Here is a 19,360-nt window from a genome sequence, read left to right as displayed (position 1 = left end):
TCGGGTCCCTAAGCTTCTCCATCCAAGACCGTGTTTTGCTTCTCTGGTTGTTTGTTTTGGAACTGTCACAATAAATAACTGATGAGAGGATATTAGAGAAAAGCTACAAATTCTCTGGGGACATAAAACCTCATGCATGTGGTCTCTGAAAAGAGGAAATCACTATAGATAATATTTGCTTTTTCTACATTCCCTAAGGACAATAAAATAGAAACAGGAACAAGAGGTAGAAAAAAATCTGTTATTTGTTCGCTGAGTCAAGCCTTCTATTTCAGTCATTTTGGTCAAACAAGGGAATAGAGACACTTGATCCTGAACTGATTCTATGCCCTGGGACCCAGGGGTCAGATGGTTATGTCCAGAGGGGTGAGACCCACTTCCATGCCTCCCAGACCGGACCAGCTCTTTCTCTGGGGAACTGGCAGGGCTGTCCCGCATCTCGTCTCATCTGCCCCAGTCTGAGGATTTCTGGTGTAGAGCGAGTTTGGAGACAGCTCTGTAGTCTTGGCTAAGAGAGAGAAAGGGTCAACATCAAAGCAACTTTCGTCACAAACGGCACGATCTGTGCACATGCAGGGGGCTCTCTCCTCCCTAATCCCTTTGAGCATCCCTCCGCAAGGCTTTTGGCACAGGCACAACCACCACCACAAGAATCCGTGAACCAGAGCCAAATCTTACATCACCAAGAAGACGAAACTCTCCCTGTGCAAGGCCCGCAGACACAGAATCTATTGCTCAGGGGACCGAAGGGGGCACTGATTGCATCCTAGGTGGTGACCCTCCCCAGGATCCCCTGCCCCTCACCCAGAGGAGGAATTGTCTCTCAAGGAGTCCCTGAGTGACTCAGAGTTCATCAAAGAAAGGACTACACTTCCCTGGAGAGTTGCTTATTTTTCCTTCTAATTACCAAAGCATAACATTTTCTGAAATGTTGAATTTAAATTTGTGAGGCTGCCTCATTTAACTTTCAAAAGAGATTTTAAACAGCTCAGCAGGAAGGCCTTTGGATTCCAATATCCTCAACCTGAACGAGGTGGGCAGAAGAGTCAGGGAAGGCTGAACTGCTGACATTTCCAAAGGAGTTATTCAGATGGACAAAGACTGATAAATAACCATGAAAGGCGGAAGCCACTGTATTAAAAATAGAGGAGGTTAGCAAGAAATGGTCCCTTAGCTATCCGATGGGGGTCACACTGGGCTTACAATGATTAACTATACTTTAAATCTCAGAGGAAGATTCCTCTAATGTTGTAGATGACAGAATTGAAGAATGAGCTTTATTATCTGATTTGAAGTAGGGAGTCAGAAGTTGCTGAAGAGATACACATGGCTGATAGGGAGGAAGAAAGAAAGCAAGTTTAAAAATAAACCCAGGAAAGGTTTTATTGAGAAAAAAACTTTTTTGGTCTACAAGCAATAGAATACTACTTTTTTTTGGATTATAATTGATATTTGTTTTTTAAAGGAAGAACAAAAGCCAGTATCAAGAAAACAGAAAGTACAAGCCAGGTGTGCAGTCCTCTGAAGAGCTGCGCCATCTGGGCAGCCTCCTGGTCAGCCTTCCTGTCCACAGGTGTAGTTCATGGATCTACCAATATCTTCATTAGTCTGGGTCCTCTGAGAAGTAGATGCCAAGATGAGATTAACTTGCAAAGATTTTTATAAGGGAAACACCTGTGTGAGAAATAATGCAGAGGAAGCTGGGAAAGGATGGAGAGCCATGAGACCACAACTCAAGTCTGACCCTGAGTGAAGAAGAGAGGGAAGGAAGGTTGGGTGGAAATGTTCAAGATTGCCGTGAGGTTCAAGGAAGGCTCAGTAAGGCCAATGGGGAGTCCTTGAGCCAAAGCCAGTTTCCACGTCCAAGAGGAGTCTCGGGTCTCTCAGGTGTGCCCTGTTGTGCTCAGTCATTGACTGGGCACAACCTGTGGGAAGCATGACCTTGATGCAAACGTGATGGTGGATTTCAGAGCAGGTGACCAGACCTCTCTGTCAATTACACTTCCTATAGTTGGAACTTTGCACAATGAATTCTCATGGCCACTGCAGTTAACTCAATGGAGTATTCATAATAGCAGTACCATCTTTTGTGGAATTGGAAGAAACCTCGAAGACCATTTCTCCAAGCCTCCCATTTTGCACAGAAAGAGACTTAGGTTCATGGAACTGGATGACTTTCACTATTGGACAGCCCTGGGTGTTAGAGCTGATCTTCTCCTTAGAACGTTCAGGTCTCCTGACTCTAATGCTCTTACCACTGGGCCAATGTCACTAATAACGTTGTGGGCTAGGTGACAATTCTTAAAAAAAAAAGTTTATATTTCTGATGATAAAAATGTACACATTCTAGAAAGTGTGGAAAATAAAGAGAAGTAACAAGAAGGAAAAATATTACTCACCTTGTCCAATCAAACCTCCAAATTCTTAACCTTTTGCTGCATTTCCTCACAGTTTTATTCCTATGCATTTTTTTTATATAGCAAAGTTTATACCGTATGAAATTTGTGTCCTGGTTTTCTCACATGGCACCTTAGTATAGGCATTTCCTAGGCTGTAAATGTTTTATAAACTTAATTTAAATGACTACCTAACTCATTCATCTTTGATTCCATTACTTTAAACTATATAAGAAAACAAAGGACAAGTTGAGCATAATCTTTCAAAGAAAAGTTTCTGAAACTTATTGTTTCAACCTGGGATTTTTATCTGTTGGGCAAAAATTGGCAGCAATACTTCTAGTTCTTTCCTTGGAATATTCTTCCTCTGACATCTCAAGAAAAAATTCAGACTGACTTTTTAAACTTCAGAATACTTTTTGATCGGAAGCACGTTTATCTGTTCTCTACTGTTTCAGTATATCTGCTTGGCATATCCACCTATTCCTATTTTAAAATTTCTGTTTTATTTTGTTTTGTTAGCTCTTTGGAAGTTGAAAACTGGTTTATTGTTTTCAAACGAATTGACTTGGTGTAAGAGAATCCTTGGCCAGAATCCTGGCCAGGTTTTCCACTGGGAATTTCAGGAGAGGATGAGCTAAAAGTGGTAATAACGCAAGCTTTGGAATCAGACATATTTGAGCGTGGACCTCAGCCTGGTCCTGGTCATGCAACTACGCATAAGTTCTTTAATCTCTGTGAGCTTCAATTTAATGATCCATGAAATGGGAATAATGAACTATATCTCTGTTGGCTTATGCAAAGATCACAAAGATGTAATACAAAGAGAATATTTCACACTGATTGTGTATACAGTTGAGTACTAAATAAAATTGCCATTATCATTGTCTCAGACTTTAGTCTTGGTAGTGGTTTACTTACTATTAATTTATTAATCTGTTAATGATTTAACCAGAATAACATATCTTGTTCTTGTAGTAAACCCAGACATTCCTTTCCTGGTCAACGACAGTGATAAAATAGTTTTGCCAGCACCTATCTCCACTTGATGTGCCCATCATCAATCAGCTGGATATGGATTATTACTGTAAATACATGGAAATCTTAGAATAAAACACCAAGTATTCAGTTTATGACTTTTCCATACTTGAGTTATGAATAGTGATTAATGTCTTCGGTAACCAGGGAGCATATATAGCTTTGCGTATAAAATAATGTGCTTCAATCTCAGAGTTGGATCCCAAGCTCCCAGTGTAGATAATAGCAGAAAGTTCAGTTTCACCCAATTCAAGGCCTTAACACACTCCTTTTGACACATATAGGATTCTGGTATGCTTATCAGACTCTGGTGATAGAGTGAGCAGTCCTGTCCCATCCAGTCCCACCTTGGTGTCAGGAGGGCTTGGCTGCTGGGTGGAAGTAGCCTTGGTCTGTGTCGCTAAAGTGTGGTAGCTGGGGCAAGTGCTTTGGTCCAGGAGCTAAAGTGGCTGTGAGGGAGGCATCATGTTCCAGCTGTAATGAGGTTGGTGGTAGCCTTCATGGATGTACTCAGTGAAAAGTACTTCCATTCAAACTGGCGGAGCTCCATGGCTACGCTCTTCCATGGATTCATTCAGGATTTCCACATGCATGAGGTTGGTGCCATATCTAAAGCTCGGTTGGTGAGGCCTGACTCTCCATCTGGTTGGCTGGACTGTATCTTGTGGATGGTAGTTTTTAAAAAATCTCATGCAGATCTGAGAACGTTGCAAAGAATATAGTTATATTGATTGAATATACAATTCTGGAGTCACAACCTTTCCCCACTCAAAACCCACTTGACTGTGCTTCTTTGTCTTCTGGTATGGAATGTTGCAGGGTCATTGAAGACCACACTAGTGTTTATTCCATTGTCAATAAATAGTTTTCCTGCCTGGGTGCTAATAGAATTTTTTGTTAATCCACTGGTCTAGAGGTTTCAATAATTTCCTCCAATCCTATAACCCCTTCATAGAGAACTTTCTCCATCCTTAGCCCAGATGGAAGGGCTCTAATTACTATATGACCCTGTCCTTTTGGGCAGTAAGTTGGGCCACAGTGGGCAACTATCCAAAGCTGGACCATCAATAATCTTATTCAGAAACCTGTAAGTGGGGAACAGAGACTGAATTTGTTACCTGTAGGAAGTTAAGCTCAAAGATAATATACAGTAGTCCCCCCTTATCCACATGGTAAATGTTCCAAGACCCCCAGTGAATGCCCGAAACCATGGATGGTAGTGAACTGTAAATATGCTATGTGTTTTCCTAGACATACAAACCTATGATAAAGTTTAATTTATAAATTAGGCATAGTAAGAGATTAACAGCAATAACTAATAATAAAACAGAATAATTATAACACTATACTACAGAAGAGTTATCATAGATCTTAGCAACCTCCGCATAAGATGTTTTTTCTTTCCTTATTCAGTTGAGAACTTTCACATTTTCACTTGAAGGAAGCATGCTACAGCTTCTCTTTGGCATATCCGACTTGCCAGCATCACTACTCTTGTGCTTTGGGGCCATAATTAAGTCAAGTAAGAGTGACTTGAACACAAGTACTGTGATACCAATACCACAACAGTTGATCTGATAACCAAGATGGCTACTAAGTGACTAATGGGCGGGTACTGTACACAGTGTGGATACGCTGGACAAAGGGGTGACTCACATCCTGGGCAGGACAGTGTGAGATTTCATCACACTACTCAGGATGGTGCACAATGTAAAACTTATGACTTGTTGGGGCCAGCCCGGTGACGTAGTGGTTAGGTTCGCACTTTCTGCTTTGGTGGCCAGGGGTTTGTGGGTCCCGATCCCAGTTGTGGACCTACACACCACTCATCAAGCCATGCTGTGGCAGTGTCCCACATACAAAATAGAGGAAGATTGGCACAGATGTTAGCTCAGTGACAATCTTCCTCACACAAACACACACACACACAAAACCAAATAAACAAACAAACTAACTTATGAATTGTTGGTTTCTGGAATTTTCTATTTAATTTAATATTTTCAGACCATGGTTGACTGTGGGTAACTAAACCCAGGGAAAGTGAAACCATAGGTAAGTGGGGACTACTGTAGACTCGAGTGCTGCTCTTCCATGTGGGGGCAGCCATTATGAGCCACATATAAGCTGATAAGCAAGCAGAGAAGCCAGTTCGTAAAGAAATTTGGATGAAGCAGTCATGGAGAGAAAGTGAGATGGGGAAGAGAGACAGAGAGAGAAACTCCTGATGATGGTTATTTTTCCCATGAAGCCCAGCTGTGCTGCCGCAGTTGACTTCCGGGAGATTCCCCTGCACCCTCCACAGAGACGCACAGCTGACCGACTTCCAGAAGTTGTTGTTCCTGTCAACACATCGACAGAGACATTCTTACAATCTGCTTTTTTCAAAAGGATATCTAATTGTGGATTTATTTTAATTGGCATTTCTTGGAGTGTTCTTTTGATCTCCATGCTTGGTTCTTTGTCCTAGCTCAGGAAAATTTGCTTAAGTTACTGCCTCTATCTCGAATGTTTTGGTTTCTTTTTCACAAACTACTGTAATCCTTAGGTTGGAACATTGTCATATCTATCATCTCTTTTTCTCTCCTTTTCAACTTTTCTCTGCACTCTAAACAATTATTTTCTTCTATTTATTATATCAAATTATTTTCGAGATGTTTCCTGTCTGAAATAATTCCCTTTCTCTTGTCATACTGCTTCAGGGGCTTCTTTTTCCTTTTTCTTGTTTTCTATTCGAGAACAATAGCTATAGAGAGGGAGGATTGCCCTTGGCTATCACTGGCCACTCGAATGCTGATTCTGATGCTTGTCAGATTTACAGCTGAGGGGCGGCTTAATATGTGTTTCACTCGCAGCTCAGTTTCCAGTGTCAAGGAGCCTCTTATTTGTCTGTGTATTTATTTATTTTTGTCGAGGCAAAATTCAGGTAGCGTGAAATTTAAAAATATGCTTTAGGGATTTGTCTGTCATCCTTGCACAGGGCTTGTGCTAGTCTTCTCTGTATCATTCCAGTTTTTTTGTGTGTGTGAGAAAGACTGGCCCCGAGCTAACATCTGTTGCCAACCCTCCTCTTTTTGCTTGAGGAAGATTGCTGCTGAGCTAACATCTGTGCCAATCTTCCTCTATTTTATGCAAGATGCCGCCACAGTGTGGCTTGACAAATGGTGTTAGGTCCACACCTGGGATCCGAACCTGCGAAACCTGGGCCGCTGAAGCAGAGCGTGTGATCTTAACCACTCCGCCACCGGGCTGGCCCCGTGTATCATTCCAATTCTGAATGGGCACAGCACACATTTATTCAGTGTGACCCTGATGAGCTGAGGTGAAGTTATTTCCTCTATTCACTGCCTGGCTATATGTGCGTGTGAGTGTGTTTCATCTTGTTTTAGACCAGGTTTCCTAGAAAAGAGAACCTTAGGTAAAATATTCCATGCCAAGGTTTTCCTTGGAGTTCCGTCCCAGGGGAGCAAGAGTGAAGTGGAAGGGAGATAAGAAGGGAAGGACTGAGGGGCGCATTGCCAAGCTGGACACTGGTATCCAGCATAAAGGGTTGCTGAGTTTGTGGGTCCATCTTCAGATAGGCCACACAAAGAACCACATGTCAGAGAGGAGAAGAGTTTATTCACCATTTCCCGGTGATCGCAAGTTCTCCATACGGGACAACTCACCCACACATCTGGATTGTGCACACATGGGCATTAGGGGAGTCCCGTGGCATCTCATACCCCAGAAGTAACAGGTCCCAGGAGGTCCCTGGTCAGGAGGTGAGAAGCCTAGAATACAGGTATGAAGGGAGGTGCTGTTGGGATGTGCTCATGAGAAGACGGTTGCCATGGCAGCTGATGGACACGAGTTCCCAAGGCCCCTGAGTCAGATGCCTCAGAGAGGACCCTAGGCTGTGCCTGTGCAGGTCAATGTGTAGCCTAGGCAGCTGAAGAAGCGGTGCTGTGAGTTGTGTCTTCAAGATTAAGTAGAAGTTTATAAAGGAAACATATGAATAGGAAGGAGATTCCCAGTGAAAAGAACCATGAGAGCAAAGGCCAAGGGGTGAGGCATGGCCTAGAGCAGGAGTTGCCTAATCATGGTAAATTTGTTTCTATAGATAAAATTTCACTGTGACACTGCTATGGTCACTCCTTTATGTATTGTCTGGGCTGCCTTCATGTTCCAATGGCAGAGTTGAGTAGCTGTGACAGAGTCTGTATGGCCTCCAAAGCCCGAAACATTTGCTATTTGGACCTTTACAGACAAAATTTGCCTACCCCTGGCCTGGAGTAGACAAGGAGCTGCAAACAGTTCAGAGTTTCCAGAAAAAGGAGGAAAGGGCTGTGAGCCCAGGCTGGAGACTGAGGCAGGGGCCAGATGATGAGGCCATGCTTGTCAGGTAAGGAACCACTGGGTGATTTTAAGCAGCTTCTCCAGATAAGGAACCAGAATGCGAGACTAGTTTCTTTGTTGTCTACTCTACCACTTCTGTGGAATTTTCCAGCATTGAGAACAAACCAGACAATTCACCATCACTTGAATATAAGCCACTTGGGGCATTGCTGTGGGACACACAGAAAGGCATTTTGGGAGCAGTGAATTTTCTTCTCTGTGACTCTTCTCCTTATTGGCTCCAGCTACTCGCTACTCTGGTCAGGCCTTGTGCCCGGTCCTATCCGTGCACAGCTCCTGGGAGTGCAGACCTGCTCCTTCCTGTTGCACGACCACAAGGACACTCTGCACAGAGAAATTTAGAGAGCAAGAAGTGCGCTGGCCATTTTTCCCCTAAGGAGGGCCCCTGACCTTGAGGCATGAGAGGGGCCAGCCTTTGCAGCCATCGCAGAAGAGGGAAAGGCTGGTGTTCAGAATTTGAGTGAAGATGCCTCTAGGTCAGGAGGGGCTGGTGGTATCAGTAGAAGCTACAGGTGAGCTTGGGGGTGTTGGGCAAAGGATGGAAAGTGAGATTCTCCTGCACCTTTCAGATCTTGTCTTTTCCCAAGTCCTGTCCCCTCCTTTGCTCCTTCTTAAAAACCTTGTGTCTCTGAGAGGCAACTGATGTGTGTGACTTTGACACTGGGGAAAAAACCAGTGGCTTATGGTGGCAGGTCAGGAGTGGAGTGTGGAAAGAGAACCAGGCCTTAGAGGACCTTGTCTGGCAACTGAGAGTCTGGGCTCTCACCAACCCCTTCTAGTCCTTTCACACTCTTCGCAAAAGTAAATAGAAATATTATATGTAATGACCTGTGTTGAGAGGCTGAGGAAAGGATGAGCTCCTGTGAAATCGAAGCCAAAGGACCCTTCCCTTCACACCGCAGCTTATCAGCAGACACAGGGGAACAAGGTCTCTTTGTTCACCGCACTGTTTCCTGAAGCGAGTTAATAAAGTGGCACCACAGCAGGGAGCTCTATGAGTCTTAACTAGGGCCAGAAGCTCAGCGGGAGTTTCTCACTGAGCCTGAGAAACCCCAGGTATAAAATTTTTGCCATTGTTGGTAGATACCCCACCTTCACAGAAAGATGCCATAACCTCTCCATAGAGTGTTTGAATAATTGCAAATAGAATAAAAAAGCAACTTCAACTACTGTGAAGCATTAAGAATGTTATGGAAGGTGTCTGCATGGTTATTAAACTTATGAAAATTACCTCACAGACTATGAAGAATTCCAGAGTCTTGATAATTATTAATAGTTTATCCCAAATGACTTGCATATTTCTAACTGACAGAAGACCAAAATGCCATTTAGTGTCTTGGGAAATTTAATTGGAGTTCAAAATTAAACCTACTTTCTGTTGAGGAACAGTTAGAGAAGTTGCCAAAGGCTTTCAACAACCATGGAAATTATGTCTCTAAATTGTATTTGCTAAAGAATATACCACTTTGGGTTAAATGCCAATTAAGCTACTGTCCAAGTGATACATGAACTATTTACGTCATCTAGACTTAGCTTCTGATCCTCGTCAAGTCATGGAAAAATCTCTGATGGGGTTCTTGCTTTAATAATGTGGGAAGAGGGTCAACGGATTCATGTGGAACTTACACCACCCACTTGGAATAGTGTTGGTTTTTTTCCCCCAAAGAGTAGGATCAAATAGCTTCTGTATGTATGGTTTTCATTATTTAAGACTAAACTTAGAATAAGTTGCATCTGAAAAGCAAGATCAGATCTGAGAAAAACAGAATCTCCTTAGCTATGTCCATCATCACCACCCCTTTTACCTCTTTGTCTTTGTAAAGTGTGGGAGGCAAAGCAAGTTAAAGCCCAATGGAAAGTGTCTAGTGCAAAATGTGATGAGACATTGTAACATATTGCATGACCTCAAGTGTGTAAGTTCATTTAGTTAAATAAGGTACTGTGTACCTATTATGTACCAGAAATATAGCACAGGTGTTCACCACTGTGTGGGGGATGCAATTGGGAAACAAATCTGTTTCTGCCCTACTGACACTTACATGTAATGATACTAACAAAGAACTCATGTAATATCAAGAGTCTCACCAAGGCCAGTGTGGGCTGGCATAGACGTCTTTGTTGGTAAATTTAGAAACTTGTGCTTTAAATGTAACTGTGCCACCACAATATGTCCTCAGGGAAGTCATTGATTCTTTTCTGCTGCTCTGTAACCTTCTGAAGGGCGGCACCAGCATCAGGTTGTCTGAGTCTCCTAAATTGTCTAACAGATGCTTGTGTCTAATAGATGTTCCATAAATGTTTGCTGAATGAATGGACCACATATCCTCTTACATTTGTAGCATTCTATTTAATGATTATGGCATTACAGATTGCTTTCGTCACTGACAATCAAGTTTTATGTCTCTCATATGTCAATTTTTAGACAAACCTCTTAAAAAAAAGGAATTCAGGAGAGATGTTCCTCCTCTGCTCCTCTACACACATGCTAAAGACACCAAAAAATCATTCCTCACTGCCTGGACACTCCCTGACCTGGCATTCACCTGGCTCTTCTATTTGTGCCTCTATCCAAGATGACCTTGACTGGTCATCCGGCACATCTTCTTATTGGCCCACCGTCTAGGGTCATCCAGCACTCATCTGCTTCGCACTCTGATCTCAGTAGCTCAGGTTACCTCCCTTCTGAGACAAATGGCCCTGTAAACAATGAGTGGGTCCACTGCAAATTTAAAATCGTATGTTATAAATGAAAAGAAGAATTTTTCGAAGATGGCAATAAGATGAAAGACATAGGTGATCGGTAGGTCCTGAGCCAATGAAGGGACTCCCATTATGTGGTAACCATTTCTCTTCGCTTCTGACTCCTCCTCTACTGGCTGAGCTGACCTGCAAATACTGGGATAGTGTCTGTCTTGCACGTCACCGCATGGCCAATGGCAAGCCTGTTTGCTGAATAAACGAATGAATGTATTCAGACTCTGTCTTAGCCACTTCAGGCTGCTATAACAAATTATCACAGACTGGGTGGCTTAAACAGCAAACTTGTATTTCTCATTTCTGGAGGCTGGAAGTCCAAGATCAAGGTGCTGATAGATCTGGTGTTTGGTGAGGGCCCACTTCCTGGTTTAGCGTTGGCTGATTTCTTGCTATATCCTCACATGGTGGAGAGAGAGACGGAGAAAGAAGAAGTGAGGTCTCTTGTTTTTCTTCTTATAAAGGTACTGATCATATCATGAGGGCTCCACCTCTATGATCTAATTGTCTCCCAAAGGCCCCACTCCCTAATACCATCACACTGGGGGTAGGAGTTCAACATAGGAATTTTGGGGAAACACAAGCATTCAGTCCATAACGGGCTTAAGTCTCTTTTTCCAGGTCCTTACTTCCTTTTATAACATTGCTCTATGAATTGCTTATTAGTCATAACCGTTGGGTTTGTAATCGTGATCATAATAAATTTTAGTATAATTTCCATGTTGGCATCTAGGTCTATATTTAAAACCAAATGGAAGCCAAACCTCTACTCAAACAAGACAAGCATATTGCAAATATCACCTAAGTAAGTAATTAAAAGACATTTTTGGGACAATTGGGGAAACTTGAATATAGGCTAGATACTATTAGATATTAGAAAAGTATTGACAATTTTCTTAGGAGTGATGATATTGTTGATTATGTAGGAAGATGTCATTATTTTTAGGAGATGCATGATTATATATTTAGGGATAAAGTGTCATGATATTTGTAATTTACTTTCCAGTGACTTGTAATATCTATTTATTATCTATTTAACTATCTATCCATCTATCTAGATAAAACAAATATGGCAAAATGTTAACACTTTTGGATTCTAGATGGTGGGTCTATGTGCAATCGTCAGTCGTCTGTACGTCTGAGGATTTTCATAAAATGCATCGGAAAAAGTGACATAGCAGATGTTTATGATCTTGGGGATAAGTGTGACCCCAAAGGGTCATCTGTTTCAGGCTTGCCTCCCACAAGAATCACGCTTGAACGACGAGGGTTGGAGAATAATCTTTCCTGCAAGAAAGGAAAAGATTCATCCTCCATCTTCTTTGGCAGCCTATTCTCTATTTTCATAATCTTTGCTGTCCAGAAGTTCTTTCTTATGTGTCTTTCAAATCGTAACTGAAATCATTGAGGCTCTTCGCTATTTTGGTATCTTCTGATTTTGAAACTTAGTCAGAGGTTTGGAGCAGGTACTAGATTCTTACTTTGCTTCAGGATTCAAATTCCCATAGGCAGGGGCCGGCCCCGTGGCTGAGCGGTTAAGTCTGCGCACTCCGCTTCTGTGGCCTGGGGTTCACCGGTTTGGATCCTGGGCATGGACCTAGCACCACTCATCAGGCCATGCTGAAGTGGCGTCCCACATAGAGGAACTAGAAGAACCTGCAACTAGGATATGCAGCTATGTACTGAGGGGCTTTGGGGAGAAAAAAAAAAAAGAGGAAAATTGACAACAGATGTTAGCTCAGGGCCAATCTTCCTCAGGAAAAAGAAAAAAGCAGCAAGTTAAGTTCTAAAAAAAAGAAGTTCCCATAGGCATTCTAGAATGGTAAGACAAGCTTCTCTCCAGTGTGGTCTGATATTTATCTGGAAGCTCTGAAGAGAACAGAGTGCGGCTCTATGACTCTGAGAACAGAATGCAGCTCTATGACGCTGAGAACAGAATGCAGCTCTATGATGCTGAGCCAGCTATGCACACGCCCTACTCCGTCATTTCATTCACTGCTCAGAAGGGGGGCCTTTCTTTCCCCAACTGCCCTTTCTGAAATAGCACCTCATTACTCTCTCGCTGTCTCCTTGATTTACTTTTTTATTTTTTAAAAAAGCATTGATCTTTGCCTGACGTTATATCACACATTTGTTATTTATTTATTGCCTGTCTCCTCCAAGAGAAGATACACTCTGTGAGAGTGGGGCGTTAGTCTATGTGAGCGGTTCTCCCGCTTGAATGTACACCAGAATCTCCTGGAAGGCTTGTTAAAAAATGGGCCCCAGCCCTGGAGTAGTGGTTCCGTAGATCTGAGGTGCAGCCCAAGAATTTGCATTCCTAATGAGTTCCCAGGTAATCCTGATGCTCCTGGTCCTGGCACCACATTTTGAGAACCATAGATCTACTGTTGGCCAGTGTATCCCAGCACGTGGAAGAGAAAGTGCTCCATAAGCGCTTGTCAAATGGACGAATGATTGAGTGAGTGGAGGCTGGCTTGCCCATAGGATCACTGGGCTCTGGAAACAGGCGACCTATGAAAATCAAATAACAAGCAGCTGAGGAAACCAATGCGGTGCCCACATGGGGGGCCTTGGACTTGGGGCCCGTGTCCAGGCACGCTTTGCTAAGAAGAACTTGGGCACACAAAATCATTGTCTTAAGTCATTTTTAGCAACCCTCGACAAGGAATTTCGGGACATTTAGGAACATTTTGAACTTTTGAGGACAACATCATGGAGGGCAAAGTCTGTCTAACTCCCTTTAGTGCTTTTACCAGAAGTAGAATACGGAAGTAGCTGACCCACTGGCCTTTGTCTGAGTTTGTAGGCCATCTCTCCTTTTTTCGTTTGGGGTCTTCCCAGGATGCTTTTCCTTTGTTAGGAATACTTCCTTCTAGTCGGTTCCTTCCTAAAGAAAGTACCATTTTAAGAGATACTTTATTTGGAGTTGCATGCTTAAGGGGACCTGGGTGGCCACCAGGAGGCTGTTCTCCAATCCTATTTGGTCTCTAGAATCTCACAGAAACAGACTAGCTTTAGCTATGGGCCACAAATCCCTCTCCTCAGGCTATATTTGATTGTTTTCTACCAATATAAACAAAACGTACTGTCAGCAACGGAGAGCTGGGTTATGGAGCTGCGTGCTGGAGAAGGAGAACAGAACAAGCTTAGGTTATTATTACAGCAACGTGTTACATTTGCATAAAACAATAGTTTGGAAATGACACAGATGATCTCATCTTTCTTGGAATTATTCTGTAGGGGACAGTTTGGTGTTTAGGGAACTTTGGGCAAGTTGAGCAATGTGTGTTAACAGATGCACATTTGTTGGTCAAGACTGTGTACATATGCCCTAGAGTGAGGATAAGTTCTAGTCTGAAAAGGCATGTGTGCGCTATGTGTGCACACACACAGACACACACACACGCCATCTAAATACGAGTTTGCGCCCTGGAATCCAGGCGGAAAGAAGCCATGCTGGCCCGGGTGTGCTCAGACGGTTGGGGAGTGGGGGTCTGGTATGTTTTCAAGGTTCTGTTTTAGTGTCAGATTGAGTGGAGATAGAGCGCCCATTAATTTAGCAGAGCATCTGGGAACTTTAAAGCCAGAAAGAGCTGTACAATTTATCAATCTTAATTTGCTCACACTGCAGTCAGACAGAGAAGATCCTTGGGAAACTCTGACAGGACACAGATGTTCCTTCCCCGCTCGGCTGACATCACACACACCAGCAAAACTGTGCAGATGCCCCTCCCCCGACTTCCTCAGCCCCCCTTGAAGCCCCATCCCTTCCACTTCAGCCTGCTGTGCTCATGCCTACACAGTAGTTAGGAGCAGAACCACACTAATTCACTTAGTTTCCCTCTGAGTAACCCTTCTTGCAGCAGAAAACTACGTGATTGTAAGCTGTTGGCCCTTGGGGCCAGGGTGAAATTTTCAATCTGATAAACATTTGTGTTCTTAATTAGCAGATCGAGAGGGAATTGGCCAATCCGCACTGTATTCAGGATGCTCTCAGATCTTAGAAATGTTCTCCTGCATCAGCCATACAGGAAGGGTTATTATTGTGACTTAATTATTTTAAATTCCTTTAAGGTAGGAAATGAATCTTCTATGTCTTTTATTTTCTTACAGTTTCACCTATGATGCCTTGCATAGCAGTCTCAGTTAACGTGTGTGGCTGAATGGGATTATTGGTCTCTCACCCACCTTCCATTTTCCATACATTCATCCTCTCTTTTTAAATTTCTTCTTGAAAATGCGGTTATCAATCCCATAGGATTAAAAGCAATCAAACAAGCAAGCAAATTTCTCTAATCTTTAGGTTATTTATTTATGCTATGTACCCTATCCTGGACCAGGTTCTGGACATACAGAAGTAGCTAAGACAGACAGAACTTTTGGCTCCACACACTTTAAAATCTGGTGGCTGAGACACGGAAGCAAGAGGCTGTTGCACACAGTGATAAATACCATAGGGGCAGGGGACCGGCAATACTGGATTTTATGAAGGGGCATAGCCGGTTTTGTATTCTGGTCTTGGGATCAGGGAGGAGGAAGTAATATTTATTTTGATTCCTAGCGCGGAACGAGCCAGGTGAAAGAGGGGTGAATCTTCGCACCCTGTTTACAAAGGAGCAGGGCGTGATATTTTACTGTTGCTGCATTTGCTTTGATGGCAGGACAGAGAGAGGAATTTCCCTTCACTTTCCTAGTGGTGACCCTGTGCATGAAAGAAGAAGTGACTTTTCTTCTGCGACATCAAGGCACGAGATTCTTGGCATTTGCACTAGACCTTTGAGTTTAGCCATTATGTTTCAGAAGGCCTCAGTAAAGATATAAATGCTCCCAGGGAGAGGTAATAAAAAAATCATTATCCATTAGCAACTTTAAAAGAATTAAATGGTCTCTTCCCCATGCATTCTTGTCTCCTCTCTGGGCTCTGAGAAAATGAGCAACAAGACTGTTGAATTTTGAAGGGAGGAGGTCAAGTTCAGAAGACGGAAGGAAAACCAGAGATGGTAAGTTCTTGAGGTTCCCAATGGAGTTTTGGGGAACACTATTACAATCTTGTGTTACTAGTTCTTTCTTTGCTCCTCTCAGGAGGTCCCATGACCGAACAAGTTGGGAAAACACAAGCTTAAGGAAACTGAGGTTTTTCTTTAATTTTTATTTTTTTCGGATGTACATCATATTTCGAATTCTGTGTACATTACATCATGTTCACCACCCGAACACTAATTATAGTGCATCCCCTCACATGTGTGCCTAATCACCCCTTTTGCCCTCCCCCCTGCCCCCTTCCCCAATGGTAACCACCAGTACAATCTCCAATGCTATGTGTTTTTTTTTTTTGTCATTGTTTTTATCTTCTACTTATGAGTGAGATCATATGGCATTTGACTTTCTCCCTCTGACTTATTTCACTCAGCGTAATACCCTCAAGGTCCATCCATGTTGTCACAAATGGCCGGATTTCGTCATTTCTTTTGGCGGAGTAGTAGTCCATCGTGTATAAATACCACATCTTCTTTATCCATTCGTCCCTTGATGGGCATCTAGGTTGCTTCCATGTCTTGGCTATTGTGTATAATGCCGCAATGAACATGAAATGTTTGATGTAATAACATTGCTTGGAGAATCACAATGCGTCTTGGCATCATGCTGACTCTGAAAAGTCCTATTATTAAAAAAAACTCACTCACAGAAAATGCATTTGACCATGGAGTCCCCTTTTTTTGGTACAGAATTTTCTGGGGTTAGTGTTCCAGGCGTCACACTTTGGGAAATTCTCGTTTGTGTATGGAGTGGTTGAAAGGAAAGAAAACTCCAGGAGGGGCCCCATTGTGTCACAGCAATAGTCAAAGCATTACGTGGTGGAGGGTATTAGGTTGACTCATTTTTACCAAGGATCAGCCTTATTTCTTGCATGATTATCTGTTCGTGCCTGACCTAGTGTAGAGTTTGGAATATTTTTGTTCTGTAAACAAGCTTCCTCTTATTTATTTATAATGTTTTTTTGAGATTAAAGTTGTGCACTGTGCTCCCTAAAATGAGGCAGACCTATAGAGTATCTGAGCTCTTGTGCACTTGCTTTCAAAAAAAATGCTCAAGCTACGTCTAGAGTCTATAAATGTCGCATGTAATCCATCTTGTCCACTTGACCTCTTTTATCTCGCTTAGCTTATCAGTTCATCTTGGAAACACACACTTTCACCAAGCTGACCAGGACTATTTATATACATTTGGAAGACATTCCACTGGAAATTACTCTTCAAATGTTCTGTTCAGCAAGGAAGTCGTAATAGGATCATACTGTTTCATCACTGTGTTTTCTTTAAGATAGTTTCCTGCAGCGTTATCAGCCAGTTAAGGATTAAGAAAATCTCCTGCAAGCATTCCAAAACTTCCTTCCAACTCTTTTGGTTTCTTCTGGAGCAAGGAATGTTTCAGCTATTTCTTTGTTAAAAGCCGAGAAGACAAAATTTAAGAGAGGGAAGAGGGCGAGAACGGTTTTCCTTATTTCAATGATTTAAATGTCTACCATACGTAAGAGACTGCTGCAGACTGCAAAAAATGTGGAAAGAGGTATGATGTGGCCATGTGGCCCTTGCCATCAGGAGGCTGACAGGAGAGAAAAACAAGATATCTGTATAAGTGATTAACTATCAGGCAGAGAAAGGCAAATAGGAGATAAGACCAAAATGCCCCTACACTCACACTGTGAATGAGATGAAGGGAAAATTCTGTGCTGACTCCATGAGAGAGGAGGTGGCATTGGACACAGGCTTTGAGGGATGGAAGGGATTTCACTTTGAAGACAATTGGGGATGATGTTTCATGGTCTGTGGAGTGGGGTTGGGGAGAGGATGAGAACAAAAGTGTGGACATGTGGTGTGTTTAGGAAGCAAGAGGCAAATGTTTGAAAATTAGCATTTGCTCATCTTGTAACGTCAGGTAGAAATCAGGAGTCGTTCTTGACTCCTCCTCTGCCTCCCACCACCTTTGACTGAACAGGTCCCCAAGTCCTGTGGATTTTATCTCCTGAGCATCTTTCAAATCCCCCTACATCTTTCCCAGTCCATCTTCTTGCAATCCACCCCTAAATGGTTTCCCCCTTCCCTCCTGGGCTCCTCCAATCTCCTCTCCACATCGCCCCTGGAGAAAACTTCCCAAAAGGCAAATGTAACTCTTCCACACGTCGTCCACAGTGGCCCATGGCCATCAAGAAAGAGTCCAAATTCCTGACCATGACCTGGGCTCCACAGTCAAACGGACCTGGGCTCAAATTCCAGCTCTATCTTTATAAGTCATGTGACCAGCTGTGTAACCAAACCTCTGTTTCCTCTTCCAGAAAATAGGCGTCACTAGCAGCCATCATTTGTATTCTTCTTGCTGTTTCTCCTCTTGCTCTTTCCCTGCCCTGTTCCCATGCATTTGGCCCCAGCTCCAAGGCATGGCTCACGTCCTCAATTGCACAACGTTATCTCCTGGCCTTGCCTCTGTCCTCCCATTCTCTTTCATTCCTCCAGCAAACCCTCCTCTTGGAAATCTGCTGGAAGCCTCTTTTCTGTTCTTCCTGGTCCCAAGGGCCTATTGTGTACCTCTTTTTGTGTTTCCATTCCACCAGTACATACCTCACAGAGTTGTGTACCTTCCTCTTCTCATACCTGGCTGATGTTTCTCCAGGAAAGATTCTCAGAAGTGGAATTACCAGTCAAATGATATGTGTATTTGAATTTAGATCGCAACCCAGTGCTAGATTGTGCTCCTGAAAGGGGTATCAATTTCCACTTCTACAGGCAGTGGATAAAAGGACTTTATTTCCCTCTGCCCAGCTAACCCTGGGTCATATCACTCTTTTTAGTCTTTGCCAATCAGATAGGTGAAATATGACATATCATTGTTGTTTGATAGGACTTTCTGTGATCTCTCACAGCTTTTGATGGTATCTCTAGGTCCACCTTTCTGAATTGCCTCTTTGTTTTCTTGCCCATTTTTTTCTGGTGGAGAATTCCTCTCTCTCTTATTGATTTGTAAAATGCCTTTCTATATTCACCTTTAAAAAGATGCATTGCAAATATTTCCCCTAACTTGTTATTTACCTATAAACTTATATTATGTTGTACGTCTTTGTTTTAACCATTTGCAAGTTTTAAATCCATCAATCTTTTTGTTTGCAATTTCCTAGTTTTTTTCATACTTAGAAAGACATCCTTCGTGGTAGGATTATAAAAAATATTCTACCTATTTTGTTAGAATTTTCTTAGGATATTTTTATGGGATTTTTAAAAACATTTAAATCTCAATATTTTCAGAATTTATTTGGATATAGAATGTAAGATAAAGATCAATCTTCATTTTTTCCCCAAACTGGTAATCCATTGTTTCAAGAGTATTGGGTAACAGTCTTTTCTTCATGAATTATCAACTTAAAATATTTGCATCATAAATAAATTCACGTGTGTGTGTGTGTGTTGTGTGTGTGTATGTATTTGCATCTAGTTCCTGGACTCCTCATTCTTTTCTATTGGCTTCTCTTTCCATTCCTGTATGAGTTCTATACTCTTTTGGTTAATGTGGCATGATAGTATATTTTGACATCTGGCAAGTAGACCCTCAACAGTCTTACTTTCTATGATTTTCCCATGGCCCTGACCTTGTCACTCTGGAATGAGGAAAGGAATCGCAACCATCTACAGGCCCAGGAGATGCTGGGGATACTGGAGACCTGAGCAGATTGGAATGTCCCGGATTGGTGTGTTCTTTTAGTGTGTGTTCTTTTAGTGTGTTTT

General features: G+C 42.5%; 1 non-coding gene across 1 annotated transcript; it reads right to left on the bottom strand.

Annotated features, from left to right (window-relative positions):
* Positions 1 to 6,365: 6,365 nt before the first annotated feature.
* On the bottom strand, positions 6,366 to 6,467 carry LOC123282168 (U6 spliceosomal RNA). The gene has a single exon (XR_006522177.2). It is a non-coding gene; the product is annotated as a U6 spliceosomal RNA (small nuclear RNA).
* Between the last annotated feature and the right edge of the window lie 12,893 nt (positions 6,468 to 19,360).

Source organism: Equus asinus, chromosome 29 (assembly GCF_041296235.1).
Source record: "Equus asinus isolate D_3611 breed Donkey chromosome 29, EquAss-T2T_v2, whole genome shotgun sequence".
Lineage (NCBI taxonomy): Eukaryota > Metazoa > Chordata > Mammalia > Perissodactyla > Equidae > Equus > Equus asinus.
Note: the sequence above shows the minus strand (reverse complement) of the source record. Positions and strands in the feature narration are given on the sequence as shown.